Genomic DNA, 21,741 nt, shown 5'->3' on the forward strand with positions numbered 1-21,741 from the left:
GTCTGGATAAGTGGGACTGCATTAAACTGCGAAGCTTCTGTATGGCAAAGGACATAGCTAGCAAATTAACTAGAAAGCCTACAGAGTGGGAGAAGATCTTCACGAACCATACAACAGACAAATATATCAACAACAGACAAATATATCAACAGCTCAAAAATTTGAATCACTCCAAAACTAATCTCCAAAGAAACAACCATCCCATTAAAAGATGGGCCAAAGACTTAAAGAGAGTCTTCTCTGAAGAAGAAACAAAAATGGCCTATAGACACATGAAGAAATGCTTGATATCTCTGGTCATAAAAGAAATACAAATCAAAACAACTCTAAGATTCCACCTCACTCCAGTTAGAATGGCCAGGATCAGGAAAACTAATAACAACAGATGCTGGAAGGGATGTGGCCAGGAGGGATCACTACTACATTGTTGGTGGGAGTGCAAACTCGTTCAACCACTATGGAAAGCAGTATGGCAGTTCCTCAAAAGACTAAACATAGAACTCCCCTATGTCCCAGCAATTCTACTACTTGGCATTTACCCAATTGTTCAGAAACAAGGACATACTAAATCCACTAGCACAATGATGTTCATTGAAGCACTGCTTACCATAGCAAAGATGTGGAACCAACCCAAATGCCCCTCAGGGCATCTTCCAGTTTCTTTTATTTTTTTGCCCAATCAAGCAAACTGATTTGAAAAACCACAAGGCCAAATCACAAGAGAAAAAGACTTTTTGAAGTGCTTGGATCCTGAATTTAGTGGAGACACAAGTTTCTGATCCTGCCCCCACCCCCCCAAAAAAAAACAAACTGAAAAATACCCCTTTTTTCTCTTTCTTTTTTTTCTTTTTCTACCCTTTTTCATTTGCATTTTTACGTGTTCTTTTTTTAACATTTTACCTACACCTTTTTTTTTTAATGTTATGATTCTTTCCTTTTTTTTTCTTTTCTCGTATTCCTTCTGTCATTGTGGTCGTTCCTAGAAACATAGTGACAGCACTGGGTACAGACTGGATACAAATGATATTTATATTGATACAGTCACCTGCTTTTTAATCTGTTGGTTCTTAACCCTAGTATTTCTTGTCTAAGAAATCACAATAGTGTGGGATCTCCCCCCCACCTTTTTTCTTTTTTTTTGTTTTATTTTTACATTTCAAAATTTTTATCATTGAACTCTCCTATAAATACTGTCCTCTTTTCTCTATATATTCTTCTTATTACTCTTCTTATTTTCATAAGTTTTATGTTATTTTTTCTAAACTTTGTACTCAAGTATTTTACCTTTCTATCACCTTAGGTCAGTTATCCCTACGCTATCCCTTTTCTTCATTACTATATTAATATTACACTCCTACATTACTCTTTTCTTACCTCCCCTCTTGTCTTTCATAATATTTTTCTATCTCTGGTCCTCTGTTCATCCTTCAACTCTTATAATTCATGGATCTACAGTTGATGGTTGTTGAGCAATACTGTATATCTAGGTGTTCAATTATACTCTAGGTCCAGAGGGACTTAAATACAATAGAGATTGGATTGAGGGGTTTATTGTTTTGGTCATAAAACGATGATCAGTGGTTGTATTAGAGTTGTCTGTAAGTGCACAAAAGAAAGAGTGATAATACCAATCTAAAATTATGAATATCTATTGTCTGGCCAGCTAAAGAGGTCTAGATTGGTTATATCTTAAAAATTGTAATCTTTTGCAGTATTAATCTTGCTCCCATTTTCAAATGGGCAGAACAAGAAACTCAAGAAAAATGTCAAATCAAGGAATAGCATCTTCCACCCAGTATAAACAGGCAAAGGAACAGTCAATGGCAAAACTAGAGGAGAGTCCTCTAAGTGCTAAACAAATGCAATTGATAAACATGATTAATGAATAGTTTGAAAACACACAGAAAGAGATACGGGAGGAAGCCATATCTAAAGGAGATGAAATCAACAATTTTTTAATGGTTGAGTTAGGAAACCATTTAAGTGTCATCACCTGGGATCAGTAGGATACAACGCTGTTCCTCCTGGCTTGCTGAGGGAAACTCTGCTCTCATTTCCCACTTGACGTCACACATTTTGCTTCTCCCAAGAAGATACTTTTATCAAAGTTGGGTGGAGAAAAGAAGAGGTAAGCATTGCTTTTTCAATATTCATAAAAAATGAAACCAACGAACTTGAAAACTGGACACTAAATTACCAAGCCTTCCTTTTTTTCTTTGACAGTATACCCCCTTTTTTTTTACATTTTCCATTTATGAACTTCCATTTTCGCCATTTGACACTTTCCATATCACACATGTTTTTCTCAAAGTAGTACAACTTCCAGGAGATCATCTGAAATTCTCTTTTTTGTAATGACTTCATATTTGGCTTCTTCCAATTTAGAATTTAAAAATTTAAGACAGAGCATGACATAAGCACCAAAAAATTACACTGAAGGGTGTCAAAGTTAACTAGAATCATCACCAAAGAGATGAATGATAAAATTTGCATATAAGTGTTTTGCTTAAGGTTTCTTTACAAAATATCTGCAGAAAGTAAAGCAGGATAATGTGAGGAAACTGAGGCTTGGTGAAGACAACTCAGAAATACGATATTGAGAAACATAGAAGTGCCATCTTTGCTTCAGAGAGAGACAATAGGATGCATTCTTTCTGAGGGATGCATTCCTGAACCTAAGAATTAACTTATCTGACAGAGTATATGCCTTCCTCAGGAAAATGCTTCCCCCAAATTAAGCCACCTCCAGCCCCTCTCTGTTTGTCTCTCTGTGCCTCTCTCTCACACTCTATTACAGTGTGCCCCTGCCCTTCTGTTTGTGTTTTTTTTTTGTCTGTTGGTTGCCTGCTTGTTTATTCACTCAAAAAAGCACTGTCAAGTTTTCTTAACATTGTGACTTGTCCAGAAATTCTTATTCTACCATGCAAGTCAAGGATCCTGCTGGTCACTGATGGCTCACACCTGTCATCCTAGCTCTTCAGGAGGCTGAGATCTGAGAATCGAGGTTCAAAGCCATCCCAGGTATGAAGGTCCACCAAACTCTTATCTCCAATTAATAACCATCAGAAGTAGCTCTGTGGCTCAAAGTGGTAGAGCACTAGCCTTGAGCTGAAGAGCTCACGGACAGCACCCAGGCCCAGAGTTCAAGCCTCATAATCAACAACAACAACAACAGCAACAAAAAATGGGATCCCAAGTGAAGAGTTCCTGCATTTCTGCATTTAAAGGGAAGCTTCACTAAACCTCACCTCCATCCCATGACAGAAGTATTACCTGTTTAGCAGGTATGGCATTGTTTCTGCAAATTACAACTGCTCTTATCTCCTAAGTAATTACCAAAAGCAGTTAAAGACATGAAAAAAAATTATTTGCACTAGATACCTGCTAAAAAGTATCCAATAGTCCTCTGTATCAGAGCATTCCACAGGAAACTAGACAAAAAATGACAATTGTGTCTATGTGCAGATGAGTAAACATAAGTATGCACATACATTATGATATTAAAAAGGGGTCCTGGAACCAAGCTCCTTAAGATCCCAAGGGACAATTATATCCAGACTCTCAAGAACTGAGCCAATCCCAGAAATATGCCATCAATACTAAGTTTATGTAAAGCTCTCTAATTGAAGAAAGTACACTAAGATAATAACAAAGCTGTACTCCTTCCCTAGAATTTTATTGGTAGGAGATGCCCAATACTTGAAATAGATATGTTTTCATAGATTTCTGACTGGACTCATAACAGAAGACTATGATATTCTTGAATAATTTGCCTGAAGGATTTTATGTTTTTTCCAATTTATTATATAATCTACAGTACCTAATTAATAATATTAAGCTGTAGTAAAGACTAATGGAACTTTCTTAAACCGTAGGTATTAAAACTAAAAAAAAAAAAACTACTCAAAACCTAAGTGACTCATTCCCTGTGGCTTAACACCCCCTTGCACACAAATCACACTTTTATCTTATAAAATGAAAAAATTGACAGATTTTAAACAATGTTGTTGAAGCAGTGCCAAAGCTCTGCCTCTCTCTTTTCTGTTTCATAAAATGCTCATCTGTTGGCCTGCAAAAAGCCAACATTGAATACAGAGTATTGTATTACATTTTATTTCAGGTTACATAAGGAAATCTAATCACTTATTTAATTGCTTCTTCTAGACAACTTCCTCTGACTTTTTAAAGCTTGTTAGATATGTTCCCGTTTTCCCACAGGGTGTCATTGCCAATCAGTTTGGTCTAATTAGGAAGAAGCTTTTCCAGGGATTGCTCAATGACTACTCGAGTTTCTCACTAAATCTGACATTTTAATACTTTGTTGAAAGTTAATGATCCATAATAGCCTGGAGTGAAGGTATGAGATTTTATTCAATTCACAGAATGGGCTACAAAAAAAGAAGGCGACATGTGGGCACCAGTGACTCACATTTGTAATCCTAATCACTCAGAAGGCTGAGATCTGAGGATCTTGATTCAAAACTAGCACCAGCAGGAAAGTCCATGAGACAGACTGAGACTCATCTCCAGCTAATCACAGGAGAAGCCGGAAGTGAAGCTGTGGTTCAAGAGCTAGACTGCTAGCCTTTATCAAAGCCTTGATACAAATTTCTGAAATGTATATAAATGCTGACTATTCTGTTGTGGACACTCAACATTTAAAAATCATTTAGATGATGCACAAATAAAACTAATGAGTCACAACGGTGAGCCCACATTCTTTTCTAACAAAATTAATTTTATCATCAAGGTGAGGTACAGAGGGGTTACAGTTACAGCCACAAGGTAGCAAGTACATTGCTTATCCAACATTTTTACCCCCTCCCCTCATTTTTTCCCATCTTTTCTACCCCCACCCCGTATCCCAAGTTGGAAAGTTCATTTCCAACATATTGTCTTATGAGGTGAAGCCAAGGACAAGGGCAAACCATTGAAACAGCACTACTCACAAGCCTACATTCTTTAGAGCCCAAAAATACTGTTTCAATTCCTGGCTTATGACTCAACCTCCATTTCAAGAGAAGTAACATATCTATTTTACTTTTATAACTGGGTACCTAACCAAAGAATGATCAATAGGCCGTGCTGGGCTGGTTGTTGAACCCAGGGACACCACTGCTGCGATCCACATCTAGCACTTTTTCCTTAAACTATTTGGAAGTTAAGGGCCGTTGGCAAGAAATGTGGATGCTTGCGTATTTTGGATAAGTTTCTTCATATAGGTTTAAAACTTGGGGGCATTTTCATAAAGATAAAAGTTTCCTATTTTGGAATAACTTCATAAATTGGAATTGTACACTGAAAAGTGCTTGGAGATCACCTATACTATAATTTTGTATAACTCAACAATCTGAGTCTTGTGAATGTATGATTTCATCTATTTTTTTATTTTTTAGGATACAGTGAAGTTTTATAAAATACTAATCATCTGTAACCTAAGCACTCAGTGGCATATCCATGGGATTATATCTCTACCCTATAAATTTATCTCTAAAGGTAATAGACATTGGTTATTCTTAGGCACTGAAGCAAGTTTTTATGACAAAAAAAAGCACTGGGAAAATTTACACATGCAGTTGTCATTCCCTAAATAGCTACTGCAAATCAAATTTTAAATAGGTAGACAGAAAAGAATACAGTCTTGGAGTGATTCAATTTTTTGAGTTGTTGGTATATTTTAGATATGAGGCCTTTGTCCATTGTATGGTTAGTGAAGATCTTCTCCCACTCTGTAGGCTTTCTAGTTAAGCATTCATGAGCCTACAAGAAGGATAAAGCTCATAGTAGCAACAGAAAAATGAGAAAGTTATAGAACCATGTGAAAGGAGGGACCCCAGGACCAAGATGAGAATAGAGCTTAATACTTTAAAAGATTATTAAAATAATTACTTTTCAAATGCTTTTTCACAGTGTATGTGAATTAATGCACCTTCTATCTGCCAAATATCATGTAACCCTTTTATTAATTACAATAAAAAATATCAAAAAAAACTTATCTGGTTTATGTAATGCCTGATATTCTAATGTTTCATGTGCTCTATTTACCTCTACTATAATGTAGAATCAATACTTTTCTTTTGTTGCATTTGTATGCAATTAAAGTAATACATTACTCAAGATTCTTAAGGTTGGATCAAGAATATGTGGTACTTATTCACAATGGAATTCTATGATGCCATTAGAAAGAATGACGTCGCCCCATTCATAAGGAAATGGAAAGACCTGGGAAAAAATCATATTAAGTGAAGTAAGCCAGTCCCAAAGGAACATAGGCTCGGTGGGTTCCCTCATTTGTGCTAATTAGTACACACCTAGGACTCTCCTAGCAGAGGAATACAACAGCTCAAATCTTAGGTATATAAGGTCATATAGGATGAGACTAAATGAAAGGATTTCTAGGATATGGAAACAAGGGCTTTATCTTCTATGATTGTTGTTCTTAATATACTAGGTTATTTATCTTCTGTTGTTTTTGTCCTTTGGTTAATCTCACATTGTTACTATCTCTGACTTTGTTACCTGGTATATTGTATATTTGTTTATTTGTTTATTTCAAATAGGAAAGGAAAGGGGGAAAACAAGATGATTAGGAGGGGGTGAGGGGAGGGGAATGGGGACAAAAATATGAGAAGGGGTTTAATGTTTGAGAAGTAATTCACCTACTTCCTGGCGAATGTAACTGTAACCCCTCTATACATTACCCCAATAATAAAAAATAAAATGAATAAAAAAGAAAAAAGAAAGAAAAGAATACTGTCCAAAATATACATTATTTTCAAAAACAAATGGATTTAATTTATCACATAATTTCTATTTTTTGTTTTACTTCCTAACATGAATACAAACAATGTTTGAAATTTAGGCATCAAATATAATATTTAAAGTATATGACTTCTCTATCCCTTTAAAACCAATGATTTCTTCCTAAAACATATAAATAAGTTTAAATGATACGCAGAAAATTGGAATTACCCAATTCATTTTGTCTTTAGTATGAAGCATTTGCAAAGTATATCCATTAAAATAAGGAAATGCAAGCTCATTTAATGAGCTAATACTCGTCGATATATGGTTTTTAGGTTACATATCCCTACATAACAACACTGGTTGCTGAAATATTTATTATCTCCCAGCTTCAAGGGATCAAACATCAGGTATAGCTTAATGTTGATTGTTCTACCTTGGGGTTTTAATGTCAGTCAATGAATCCTACAGCCAGTGCAGGCCTAGGAGCGCTTAGCCATTTCACTCTCCTACTCCTCTCCATATTTCTGCTTTACCTCAGAGCAGCTGCTTCCTCCCCTTATCCTCCACCCAGAGTAAACTGAAGATGAAACCATAATTGTTGTTGTAGTTTTAACATCCTTTATGACATTCTGTGTCTGCCCTATTCTATTTGTTGACACACCAGTAAGTTTCACTCAAATTCCAGGAAAGGCGATCACACATAGTGTGAATGGGAGACAGAATCTGGGGTAAAAGTCAATACTTCTTTCTCCTATTCTACTGAGTCTCTTAGAATTATATCCTTTATGTGGACAGTTTTTGTAATTATCTATCATTTGTTTTTTATTTTATTTTTGTATTTATTTATTTTTTCCCATTCTGGAGCTTGAACTCAGGGCCTAGTCTCTGTCCCTGAGACCCTCTATGATCAATGTTAGCACTTTACTAATTGAGCCATAGTGCCACTTCTGGCTTTTTCTATTTATGTGGTAATGAGAAATCAAACCCAGGGCTTCATGCATGCTAAGCAAGCACTCTACCACTAAGCCACACTTCCAGCCCCACATATCTATCATTTCTTTTACATCAGGCATGAAACTTGATTCAAATAATCTTGGCTGTGATGATCTAGCTAGCTAAATCATTTCTTTGCATCTACTACACTGAAGTATCCAAAGTATGTTTTTAAATATAATCTGCTCTTCATGAAAAATCAGATACCTGGGGCCGGGAGTTTGGCCTAGTGGTTAAAGTGCTTGCCTAGCATGCGTGAAGACCCGGGTTAGATTCCTCGGTACCACATACATAGAAAAAAGCCAGAAGTGGTGCTGAGGATCAAGTGGTGGAGCTCTAGCCTTGAGAAAGTCCAAGGACAGTGCAACCATCCCATTAAAAGATGGGCCAAAGTCTTAAAGAGAGTCTTCTCTGAAGAAGAAACAAAAATGGCCAATAGACACATGAAGAAATGCTCAACATCTCTGGTCATAAAAGAAATGCAAATCAAAACAACTCTAAGATTCCACCTCACTCCAGTTAGAATGGCTAGGATCAGGAAAACTAATAACAACAGATGCTGGAGGGGATGTGGCCAGGAGGGATCACTACTACACTGTTGGTGGGAGTGCAAACTCGTTCAACCACTATGGAAAGCAGTGTGGCAGTGCCTCAAAAGACTAAACATAGAACTCCCCTATGACCCAGCAATTCCACTACTTGGCATTTACCCAATCATACTAAATCAACTAGCACAATGATGTTCATTGGAGCACTATTTACCATAGCAAAGATATGGAACCAACCTAGATGTCCCTCAGTTGATGAGTGGATCAACAAGATGTGGTACTTGTACACAATGGAATTCTATGCTGCTGTCAGAAAGAATGACATTGCCCCATTTGTTAGGAAATGGAAAGACTTAGAAAAGATCATATTAAGTGAAGTAAGCCAGACTCAAAGGAACTTAGGCTCAATGGTTTCCCTCATTTGTCATAATCAGTAGAAACCTTGGGCTCTCCTAGCCGAGATTTGCAATAGAGCAAAACCTTGATACAAAAGGCCCTGTAGTAGGACGCTAAATGAAAGGATCTCTAGGATATAGAAACATAAGCCATATAATGAATGATTGTTGTTCTTAAGGTACTATGTTATCTCTCATCTCTTTTGCTGTCCCTTGGTTATCTCACATTGTTACAGTATCTCACTTCGTTACCTGATATATAGGCTATATTTGTATTTGGTTATTTGAAATTGGATAGGGAAGGGGGCAAAACAAGATGAGGGTTGGGGGTGGGGGGGAGAGAAATGGGGACCAAGACATGTGAAAGGGTATCAGTGTATGGGAATTAATGCACCATCTATCTGGCAAATATCATGCAACCCTTCTATTAATTACAATAAAAATATATGAAAAAAAGAAAAATGAGATACCTTTCAACATGTGACATTTTTATACTTTGGAAAATAAAACTAATTTGATCTGTGCTAAAATTGCTGATACTGATTACTATTTAATAATTTTTACTTTCAAACATAATTTCTAATTATTGACAAGTTATTTAATGTTACTCTTTCTTTAGAAATGAGCTTGCAAAATCTTCTAGATTTAGACTCCTCTACAATTGAAAATAGCTCTAAATCTGGTCTGATTTATGTTTTAATTTGCCAAGGAAACGTTCCTGATTCAACAGAATGAGTTTTAAATGGGTAGATAAAAATTGGGGAAAAAAGAATTAGAAAACTCAGTTCCATACAGAACTTTCATTTACTATGTTTTTAATATAAAGAAGATAAAATATCAATCACAAACAGTATAACATTTATACTTGTACTTCAGCTGCATACATTGATGTTATTCATAGCCAAAAGTAAAGCAATTAATTCAGACTTTGCTCCCAATCTTTTGTATTATTCTTTCCATAACTATCATCAGGATTACTTTTAAATTTCAAAAGAAGTGGCCACTTCTGAGCTTCCATAGTATTCGAAAGGAGTTTTTGTGTATTTATCTATTTTGTACTATTTTACATAAAATGTATGTTCTTTTCTTGAGACACAAATAACAGTATCAAACCACCAAAATCATACTGGGTCCCTCCTCACTGTATCTTTTTTTAAATTTTGTGGGCTAGACCAATCCTATGACCCTAAGCAGATATCATGGAATGAGTACTATATCCTTTATGAGCATTGTTTCCTGACTGGCTCTGGCTTATACTTGGCATTAAATTGATACTAGTGGATGTGATAGAAGTCAGATGTGAAGAATCATATATTCCTGCAAGATTCACACCTCACAAAAACCTGCTCAAGCCTTTTCCAAGTAGCCTCTGGTGAAATGATCAATCACTTTCAACAATGTCAACTTGAAATATTTCTAGCAATTTTGTAAGTCACATGCTGAGAACGCTGTAATGAGATACTTTCAAATGGATATAAAATGAATTCTTTTATCTGTGTTTATTAATTAAAATATTATTTACCAGTTATTATCATAATTAAAACATTCTCAACTTAAAGATTATATTGTATACATAAATTACAAGCACATGTAAAAATTGTTCATAAATGCTTGATCACACCTTTTATTTTTTGACTCACACATACTGTAAACAATAACATAACTGTTTTTATCTATGATGATGTTGAAATATATTTTTGCCAAAGCACAAAGGTCACTTGTATAAATACATATGCATCCAACTGTTAAGATTTGCAAATAGAACAAATTTAAATTTAAAAAGAAATAATGAGTGCTGAACAGTTTCATCATGGTTTGGCCCATATGAGCCCCCAAATACCTAACACCAAGAAGACATATACCTCTATATCTTTCTTCTTTCTGCCTTTCTCTCTCTGTCTTTCTTCCTTTCTCTCTCTCTCTTTCTTTCTTTTGTTCTTTCTTTCCTGTCAGGTTGAACTTTGTGCTGTCCATGAGCTTTTTCTGCTCAAGGCAAGCACTCTACCACTTTGAGCCATGGTGCAGCTTCCAGTTTCTGGTTGTTAATTGGAGATTAAGAGTTTCACAGAATTTCCTGTCTGGACTGACTTTAAGCCACAATCCTAGATCTCAGCCTCTTCAGTAGCTAGGATTACACATATGAGCCACCCATGCCCACCTTACATCCTAATTGTGAGAAGAAATTTGTCCCTAAACTACTATGTGAATTCAGCACCTTTCAATTTTAAACAACATAGCTGGTCTTTCTCTTGAGGTGTTTTCTTAAGGTGAATACAAAGTCTTATTCAAATCTTTATAAACACAGAAATTAGTTCTCCTGGCAATGACACTACTAAGTTATATGGCAACTTTAAGTCAAGATGTTTTGTGGCTTTTTGTAACTGTAAAATAATTTCTTAGGGTAAACTATCAGAGAGAAATTGGTTTATAATCAAAATTAATAATTAAAGGGAAGCAGAATATTTGGATTTGGAAAACACGAACCTAGCCATAAAAGGAATGATAATGCTTCAATACGTCATGCCTTTGAAGTTTCTATCACCTACAAACTGCTCCTCAAATTATGAGCACAATTCGTAGATTGCTTACAAATGAAGACAGAGCACTCATGACCTAATCATTTCTCTGAATCTCCACCTCTAAAGATGGTTGCACTGAGAACCAAATCATAACAACCTTGAAGACATACCAGGGAGCTCTGAGGAAAGCCAAGGTCTTATAGGCAAAAAGGGCTCATTGTGCCAAGTCTCAGCTCCTCAAATTCCAGTACAGCATTCTGTGGTCAGCTGAACTGTGGTTCAAGCTGCTGCTCCCCACACACACACGAAAAAAACCCAGAAAACAACAAAATGACAAGCTATAAAACTTGATGGCATTTATGAGATGCTAATTCAGAAAATGGAAAGAATTTGTAGACAGTGAGTACATGATTTCCTCCACCCAGATTTCAAGGGGAATTTCAGAGAGTCTAGGGAAGGATGACCTGGGATTATGGCTTTCTTAATTTATAATATCTAAAAAGTCAGACAGACTCAAGGAAGTTTGTTTTGGAGTCTTAATACTTAATAAAACCTGCCCTCTGGGGTTCTAAACTTAATCTGGGATAATTTGGCATCTCTTCTTGACTATGATTTTCTTTTGGAATATGAATGTTTATCCTATGCCTCCATCATCACTGTATTTTGGTAGAGGATACATTGTTTTGATTTCACTGACTCACAAGAAAATGTGTCTCATCTTTCAATCTCATCCATACCTGGTTTAGATGATATTCTGTGCTCCAAAATTTTGAGTTGCTGCTAAAATTAATTAAAATGCTTTGCTTAAAAGAGCAGAATGCCTGTATTCTGTGATAGAGGATAAGAATGTTAGGATCCAATAGAAACATAAGCCATATAATGAATGATTGTTGTTCTTAAGGTACTATGTTATCTCTCATCCCTTGGTTATCTCATATTGTTACAGTATCTCACTTTATTACCTGATATATCAGATATATTTGTATTTGGTTATTTGAAATTGGATAGGGAAGGGGGGAAAACAAGATGAGGGGTGGAGGTGGGGGGGAGGGAAATGGGGACCAAGACATGTGAAAGGGTATCAATGTATGGGAATTAATGCACCATCTATCTGGCAAATATCATGTAACCCTTTTATTAATTACAATAATAAATATATGAAAAAGAATGTTAGGATCCAGTGCATAGTGCAATGGCTTTGATGATTTTCTCTCTTAAACTATTCAACTTTCATCATTGTGATGGTTAGTGCTTTGAATGGTAGATTCTGTTTTCATGAAAGAATAATGCATATTCTTGCTGTCTGTTTCTCTGTGTGTGTGTGTTTCTGTGTGTGTGTGTATTTCTTTGTGTGTGTGTCTCTCTGTGTCTCTGTATCTCTGTGTCTCTGTCTCTCTGTCTCTGTCTGTCTCTCTGTCTCTCTGTCTCTGTCTCTGTGTGTGTGTGTCTGTCTGTCTGTCTCTGTCTCTCTCTCTGTCTCTGTCTCTCTCTGTCTCTCTCTCTGTCTCTCTCTCTGTCTCTCTCTCTCTCTCTCTGTCTCTCTCTCTCTCTCTCTTTCTCTCTCTCCCTCTCCCTCCTCCACTCTGTTTTCCTCTGTACTTACCATTCTGCAATGGTATTGTCAGGTGTTGACACCTAGACATTGAACCTCTAGCAATCGAAACTGGTGAGTCAGCAAATAATTGTCTTGGATTGGGATAATGTATTAATGGCACAGAAGAGATCTAGACAAATCCTTAGTCAAATTAATTAACATGAGAAAATTAAAGTCTAGGAGATTTAAAAGGAGAAATCTGAAATTCATAGAGAATATACCAGAGAACATCAAAACCACAAGCTATGAGCAATTATAAAATCCATAACAATAATTCTAGCAACCTTAGTGCCTACTCTCAGGAAGTACTATGTGCGAGAAAACAAGAAAAGTAAAATGCCTTTATTGCATACATTTTTTTTTTGCCAATCCTGGAACTTGAACTTAGGCCTGAGCACTGTCCTTGGGCTTTCTCAAGGTTACTACTCTACCATTTGAGCCTCAGCACCATTTCCACCTTTTCCTGAGATATGTGGTACCAAGGAACTGAACCCAGAACTTCGTGTATGCAAAGCAGACACTCTACCACTGGGCCACGCTCCTGGTCCCATTGCACACATTTTATTTCTATTTTTCTGATTGGATTACACATATTCTCTAGAAAGAATCTTTGAGCTGCGATATACCTTAAATGACACATACTAAAAGCAAAGCAATAAAAGCCTCTTGCAGGCAGAAGATGAAAAAAGAAAAGAGGAAGATTTTTTTATTAATTTTATTGTAATTAATAGAAGGGTTACATTATATTCACCAGATAGAAGGTGCATTACTTCACAAACATTGATATCCTTTCTCATGACATGGTTCCCATTTCCCTCCCCTTTCCCCCCGCTCTTTTTGATTTCCTCCCTTTCCTATCCAATTTCAAATAACCAATTAAGATTTTTAAGAATTAGTTGGGCAAAAGTGGCTAATTGGGCAGTAAAGTCTCAAAGGTTCCCTGCATATACTTTTAGATATTTTCCGATATTAACACAGAGAAGAATATACCTTACCCTCTTAAAGGACTGCATAATATTTCAATAGTTTCACATTAGCTATATACAGCACCATTATAGAATTAACATTGCTCTGTTTTTTCTTTTTTTTTCACAGTGTCAGCCGGGGGCTTGAATTCAAATTCTGGGCACTGACCTGGAATTCCTTTTTTCTAACACTATCATTCTACTACTTGAGCAACAGCTCTACTTCCAGTTGTTTTAAGGGTTAACTGGAGATTAGAGTCTCATGTACTTCCTGCCCAGGCTGGCTTTGAATCACAATTTTCAGATCTCAGCCTCTTGAGTAATTAAATATTACATTTTGTTATCTTTTTCCACTACTAAATTTTTTTTCTAGATAATATATTTCTCAATTCAGATTGCTAAAAAGTTTGTAAAATATTCAGGTAGGATTTATGCGTTGTCTTTCTAGTGGCTTCCCACAGTACTAACACGGTGCTCCAAGACACAATAGGCATTACCTTCTGTTGGCAGACTCGAGTTATTTAGGGAATTAATTATTCTAAAATAAAACCAACCTCTGTGTAATGATCTTTCTAAGTGTGCTATTTTGTTTCATTATTTGTTTTGTTTGAGCTAGCATGCATTTATAATATGAGTGGAATGTACTTGGGTATTTTTATACATACACACAGTGTACTTTGAACAAATTCACTCTCTCCACCATCTTCCCATTGCCCCCTTTCCTTCCTCACTTTTTACCAAACAGGATTCATTGGGTTTTATTTTGCTATATTCATGTGTGTGTGTGTGTGTGTGTGTGTGTGTGAGAGAGAGAGAGAGAGAGAGAGAGAGAGAGAGAGAGAGAGAGAGAGAGAGAGAGAGAGAGAGAGAGAGAGATGTTACTAAGGAGATAGGTCAAAGGACTCAACTTTCATTTACATAGGAACAAATTAAATGATGACTGGTACTTTTTCCTCTGTTGGTCCATTCCCCATGGTCCTCTCTAGCTCCAGCTAAGGAGGAGGCTGGTAAAGCCAACTCCTTATTATAAAGTAGCATTTAATTTATTTGGTTTAACTCTGATACAAGTAAATGACATTCTTCCTTTGTCACTAAATAAACACTATTTCTGGGTTACTGTATTCAAACATATGCATCATCATTGGTATCACATACTGAAAGAATACAATTCTAAGACACAGCTATCAAAATATGTAACCATACCAGCACTCTAACACACAGCTTTCCTAACTATAAAACAACAGACATGAAATAGGCAAACTTAGTAGTCCTTCTTGATTTTCAGATTCTCTTCTATAATTCTTTTCAATAATTACAGTATAGCCATGCTACTCAACATTCTTCCTATTTCAACTGAAAAAGAATTACTAAAAACATTTTCTACTAGCCACACAATTTGCATAAAACTACAGATAACCGGAATATGTTGTCTGTAGCTTAGCCTGTTAAAATTCATCTACTGCTTCGCATTATCTAGTACTTTGGTGAGGATTCACTGAAAGAACTCTCTGAGCTTTGCCGCGTGCTTACTACTCTGTGATCCTCTTTCCATTGGAATCACTGTATGTTAAAGTATAAATTTTTCAAAATACTAGAACTAAATAGGCATTATCAAGAAGATTTTAATTCTGTACCATTGTACTCAGACTTACTCTTGTGTCCGTACCAAGCTATTTTTATTACTAGGGCTTTGTAATAGGGTTTGAAGTTTGGTAATAATATTTCTCCAACACTTCTGCCGGCTAAGGATTATTTTTGCTATTCAGTCTTTTATTATCTCATATGATTTTCTCTATTTCATTGAAGAATGTTGTTGTGTATTGCATATAATTTGTAAGTTGTTTGGGGAAGTATTGCCATTTTTGAAAGACTTAAAGAAAATTATATTAAGTGAAGTAAGCCAGACCCAAAGAAACATAGGTTGCATAGTTTCCCTCATTCATAGTAGCTAGAATGTGCCTATAAACCTACAAGTAAACACACTGGATAGTCAAAAAATACACTGGGACATGATAAATTATATAAGTCTCTAGGCATTCACGTATAGTGAGATCAAAGAAAGATATTCTTACCAAGAGATGAGAAAGGGTATCAATGTATGTGAATTAATGCACCTCCTATCTGGCAAATATAATGTAAACCTTCTATTAATTACAATAAAAAACATATAAAAAATGAAAAAAAGAAAGATATTCTTAGTGGAGGAGCACAGATGCTCAATGCCTATGTGCATCTGAACATGTAAAATAATATTTATTGAAAGGAACTCCAGGAAATGGAAACAACAGGTTTTTCTTTGTTGGTGTGTTTATTTCTTCTCTGTTTGTCTTGTTTGTTCATTTATCTGTCTTTGGCAGGGTGACGTGGGGCACAGAAATGCTAGGACAAAGAGTGAACAAATGCAACAGTGATACTCACTAGACACTAAGATGAAAATGAACTATACACCTTATGGATGAGGAAAAGAAAGAACAACTAGGAGGAAGAAAGGGAAGGGGTGACATTTCCAAAAGGAAATGTACTCTTTACTTGACTTATTTAAATGTAACCCCTGTGTATATCATCCTTAAAACTGTATAAGTAGATTTTTTAATGGCATTAAATTTTTTTGAGCTGGGCCAGGATTATAGCCTCGTGGTAGAATGTTTGTCTAGCATGCGCGAAGCCCTAGGTTCGATTCCTTGGTACCACATACTCAGAAAAAAAGCCAGAAGTGGTGTGGTGGATCAAGTGGCAGAGCACTAGCCTTGAGCAACAGTATTCAAGGACAGTGCCCAAGCCTTGAGTTCCAGGCCCAGGACTGGCAAAAATGTATGTTTGAGTTTTAAAACAAATAAAAATTACTTTAAAAAAGCCAGTTTACTTCTGAATAAATAGCTAAGAAATAAGGAGCAGAGAATATGCCTATAGTCACCAGCCACTGTCTCTGTACTTAGGTCCAATCCTTGAACTGACTGGCCCCCTGTACTACATGACCTGGCTGATAATGCCAAGCCACATCTCTGATGGAAGCAGCTTCCTTGCAGAGTTCCAAAACTTAAAATGTCTACACAGGAGGCTATGTCCAAATACCCTTAGCCTCCACACAGGAGGAGATATCCACACACAGTGCATATGTCTCTGCTAACTTTTATATATCATATATCTTCTCGCTATAACACATTATAGCAAGTTAAGAACATGTACACCATAAAATACTTTCAGCTATAAAGATGATTTAAAAACCCTTGTCTGACTTCAAATCTACTTTGACCTTTTGCAGCATAGGGCACTGAAGACATAGGGAACGGAATAGAACTGATTTATATTGAAGATGGCACTTTATTCAACCTTCCAGATACAAAATCAATCTCAACCTACGGTTGGCATCTACCATCAACAGAATCAGAATAACAATGAAAAAATAAAGGCCATTGATTAGGTTATGGCTCCAATCATTAACCTATACCTACCCTAAACTTTGTTCTTAAAGCATAATTTAGAAACGAGAAATATTATTGACTTGAGGGAATTTTAGTCCACAGTTCATTTCATTAACAACATTGCTGAGTGCACTGTGTTAGGTATAACATTGAAAATGCTATAAATACAGCATGAAAAAGGAGAGGATGCCTCCAAACAAACAGGGTCTCTCAATTTAGTGAAGTAAACAGAGTAAATGCATAATTATTTGTGCCATAAGAGTACAAATGGAAGGGACTGTGAAACTGGCTATAAACCTTGATCCTCAGATACCGGTCTCCTGAGTAGCTGGGATTGCAAGTGTGATCTATTGATGCTGGGCCTAAAATATTTTTTTTTTTGGAAATGGGTCTACAAAGATACAGAAAGGCAGGGTAAGGAGATATAGTTGTATGGCTGGAAGAAAACAGAAGTATTAATGATACTCAATAGAAACTATGTTAAAAATGAACTGTACAACTGGGGGGGGGGTGGGAGGAAAAAACTGAAAAAACTTAGAGAAAACATGAGAAGTGACATTGTTCAAAAAGAAATGTACTCATTATTTCACTCATCTAACTATAACCGCTCTGTGCAACACCTTTACAATAACATTTTTTAAATTGCAAAAAAATACCTTGCAATTAGTGCTGATTGCAATAATGTTTCGAATAGTGGACACAGGAAACCGAAACACCAGGGAAAGGAGTGAATGATGTGATAGAGCGTCTAACTGAAAGTTCATAATTGGGGGCTGGAGCAATATCCATAAAGAAGAAAAGAGTAAGTGTTCCAAGGTCATGGCTTTGCAAAGAACAATAAAAAGGTACAAATCACGAAGGATGGTTCAATTCTATTTATATCTTGTTCAGTCATCTGTTGCACTGTTTGAGCAGTAGATTGGAATAGCATCAGAGTCTGCTATCTGATGGCCCATCCACAGAGGCATGCTCTAGCTTTAGCACCTGTTGTCTCCCTCAGTTTAATCTGATTCTACCACAACATATGTTCCCTATCTTCTGAGTTTTTATTAGGCTCAGGACAGCCATTACCAAAAGTCCAGGAAAGAAAGTTAATTAACTCAAGGTACTTATTGCACTGGCTTATTCCCTTCAAGGATTCCTGCTGTTGGCCTTATTCCTTGACCAGCGAACCTGCATTTCTCTAGTTGGATCTTTCTGAACACCATGCCCTCTGCTGGGTTCTGGTAAGCCCTCTTCCCTTTGATACTAGCTCCAGGGTGCGAAACTATCTCTTCTCACTTTTCAAGCTTTCTAGAAGTATTTCAGTTTATCTGTGCCATATGTTTTCTGCCGTGCCCTTTGCTAAGCATCATAACACATGAAACCAGAAAATCAGTTTGTGATAAATCCTGCAAAGAGAAATCCCTTCAGAAACTTTTTACTACTTGTGTGCACTCTTTTCTACAAGTTTGTAACAAGAGTCCCTGTAATTCTATTAGAAAGGCAGTGCTCAGACACTTGGGTGGCTTTGGCACTACAGAGCTAGTCATAGAGTGGAAATGTATACACTTTCCTAGAGTGACTATGGCTGGTGTGAGAGCGTGACAGTCCGGGTCTTGCTACAGTTTAAGATCATGTCTAAGGCACATCTGTGAGTCCTGTGTATCAAGGGGATTAATGGGAGTTATACTATCTGTGGGATCCAGTAGAAAATAAAAAGTAGTGCTACTCTCCTCAGAAGATGGGGGAGTACTATTAAAGTTATTAAATGGTACAATATTTCCCTATTCCTCTGTGCTATTTAATATCATTCCAAGTTTTAAACTGTACAATAAAACACTCCAGTAGCTGATTTGGACTGTGCAACAGCTAACTACAAATATAAAACACAATTAACTCATATTCAAAATAACTGGAATTACACAATTCGCACTTTGTAACAAACATGCACATGAATTTCATTATTACCAATAGCAGCAACACTACCCAAAAGGAACTGAAGTATTTCCCTATATTTAAAATTTTATACACATTCTATCAACTCTGCCTCTGCTATGATTCTAAGAAAATAACAAAAAGCAAATGAGCTATGGACTATTTTATCCCCTACTTCCTGTGTGATCATTTTCAGCATAAGTGAATAAGGGACACTAGTAACAAAAGACCAATCTGTTTCTTCTGTCATGTATGCCTCTGAATGCTACTGACTTCTTCCTGCATTCCAAGCAAGTTCTGCTTTGAAGGAAAAGGCTGGCTTTGAAACCTATTGGCACGCCATGTGCTAAGTGAGCATGCTCACTATGTACTAGCTTGAGTGTTCTCAAACTCCCATCCAACTTCTCTACCTACCAACTGTGATCAAAGGCATGTACACTGCTACCTATGAGTGAAGGAAAAAATGCACAAACTGCTCCTGCTCTATTGTCCCATCAGACCTCACCCAGAATATAGAAAGTTAAAGATAAATTTAGTAAGAAAGATCAGAGCATGAAACCAAGCACAGCCTGCTGTAGAGTAAGGCCCTGTGCCCTTACACAGCTACTACAGCTGTGAAACTGGCTTTGTCAGTGCTGGTCTTGGTAGAAATCATACCTTTTTATTGCTTCTCCTTTTTCTGCTTCCACTAAATCCTTACTGTTTTTATTTTGTTGTTGTTTTCAGAAAGCATACCTTTCATAAATCACCTATAAATGAGTTTCTCTCAAGGCTTGCTTTGAGAAAGCAACTAAAAATAGACTACGACTACGCTGGAAGTTTTTCCAAGACATAAATCTAAAATGAGACTCGGCACCGGAATGACTTACTCACAGATAATAACAGCCCTGCTGAGCTCCCACAGCTCCAGTGAAGAGGGGAGGGCGGCAGTTCCTAGAATGGGGCAGCATGGTCGCTACTAACATTGGCTTCTAGGTTCCTGGGTCACAGACCCAGAAGTTGTCCAGAGTATGCAATAAACTCTCAGTTTAGGTTATGATGGAGATGTAGAGTTGATTTTACTCTGTTCAACTAATTTCTTAAACAAGGCCAGGACAGGCTCTATGGAGTTAATTACTAGCTTAATGGTATAAACATCAGAAATATTCCTGAAAGCATAGACTCTCATCTCTGAGATCAGCAAACCACAGATTTAGGGCTAAGTTTAGTTTTGTTATTGTGACATGAAAGCAATCAAAGACTGTATTTAAATAAACAGGGCTCAGGGAAATATTAGCTTGCTAAGAAACAAAGAGATTATATACAGAAAGAACTACAAATCTGGCTTTTAGACATAAATTGGGAGTGCAAATTTGGGTGGTAGGTTAGGATGAGTGCTAAGCTATTTGAGTATGGAACTGTGCATTTTTCATAATGGGATACTCTTTTCAATGACTCAATATTTAATGCCCTGACTAGGTAAGCCACAGCTATATTAGCACACTGCTGGGGATGGCTCTTTTAAATCTTAATAAAAACTGACATTCCATGTTAATGAGGAATAAATAACAGACCTTTTCTGCAGAAGAAATGAGCCTTATCTGTTTCTCAATTTTAAGGTGAGGAGAAGTTCAAAAAGTGAGCATGCTAAATAGAATAGATGTATCAAATAAATTCCTAGCATTCACCAGCTGAATATATTGCAGGGAAACTGGAGGACATTGTTAACACAGTTGGAAAAGAATGGGACAATGAAAAACTCAATAGTATTCAAAAGACAAAAGGCAAAAGCTAGCACTGATTTTACACATAAACTTGAATTCATTATTATCACTGACTATGACAAAATCCTAGTACAGCAACAGCATAAAACTATGAGGAAAGAACTTACCATAGAGAAAGGAAGATCAAAATGACAACTATGAGCATTGACGACCTACAGAGACATTATAATTACAGTGACTGACATTATTATTACAGTGACTATAAATGGCCAAATACCCTGATACACATAACACAAAAATATGTGATATTGTCATCTACCAAATGGAAAATTACAAACAGTTGTTCAGTTTCCAGATATATACCAATTTGCACACTCAAATCCATCAAGTGCAGGAGAAATTTTATCTCCGCATAGACGGACCAGAACAAGTATATACAATTTCAATTCTGCCTTTCCTTTTCCAGTGGGACTGTGATGATTAACTTTCATTGTTCACTTGATTAGAGTTGGACTTGTATAGATTAGTAAAGTACACCTCTCAGTGTGCAGGCATTTCCAGAGATGTAAAACTAAGGCAAGAAGGCTTCCTATAAATGTGGGGAGCACCATTCTTCCCATAGACTATGGCATGAAGTAATAAAAGAAGGGAAAAAGACACAACTAACTACTAAAGGTAGTCTTTGTGTCTGTCACTATCTTGGATTCTCTCTGACTCTCTCTCTCTCTCTCTCTCTCTCTCTCTCTCTCTCTCTCTCTCTCTCTCGTGTGTGTGTGTGTGTGTGTAAGAGAGAGAGAGAGAGAGAGAGAGAGAGAGAGAGAGAGAGAGAGAGAGAGAGAGAGAGAGAGAGAGAGAGGCTATCTGTCTGTTCGTCTGTCTGTCATCTATCTCTGTCTCCTTCCTATTGACTGTGATATGAGCATCTCTATTCCACCCTA

General features: G+C 36.6%; 1 protein-coding gene across 6 annotated transcripts in view; it reads right to left on the reverse strand.

Moving 5' to 3' along the window:
* LOC150057313 (uncharacterized) overlaps positions 1-21,741 on the reverse strand; it is a 207,122-nt gene that overhangs the window by 76,494 nt on the left and 108,887 nt on the right. The window lies entirely within an intron of this gene.

Source organism: Megascapheus bottae, chromosome 10, assembly GCF_031878675.1.
Source record: "Megascapheus bottae isolate mThoBot1 chromosome 10, mThoBot2.hap1, whole genome shotgun sequence".
In the NCBI taxonomy this organism is placed as follows: Eukaryota; Metazoa; Chordata; class Mammalia; order Rodentia; family Geomyidae; genus Megascapheus; species Megascapheus bottae.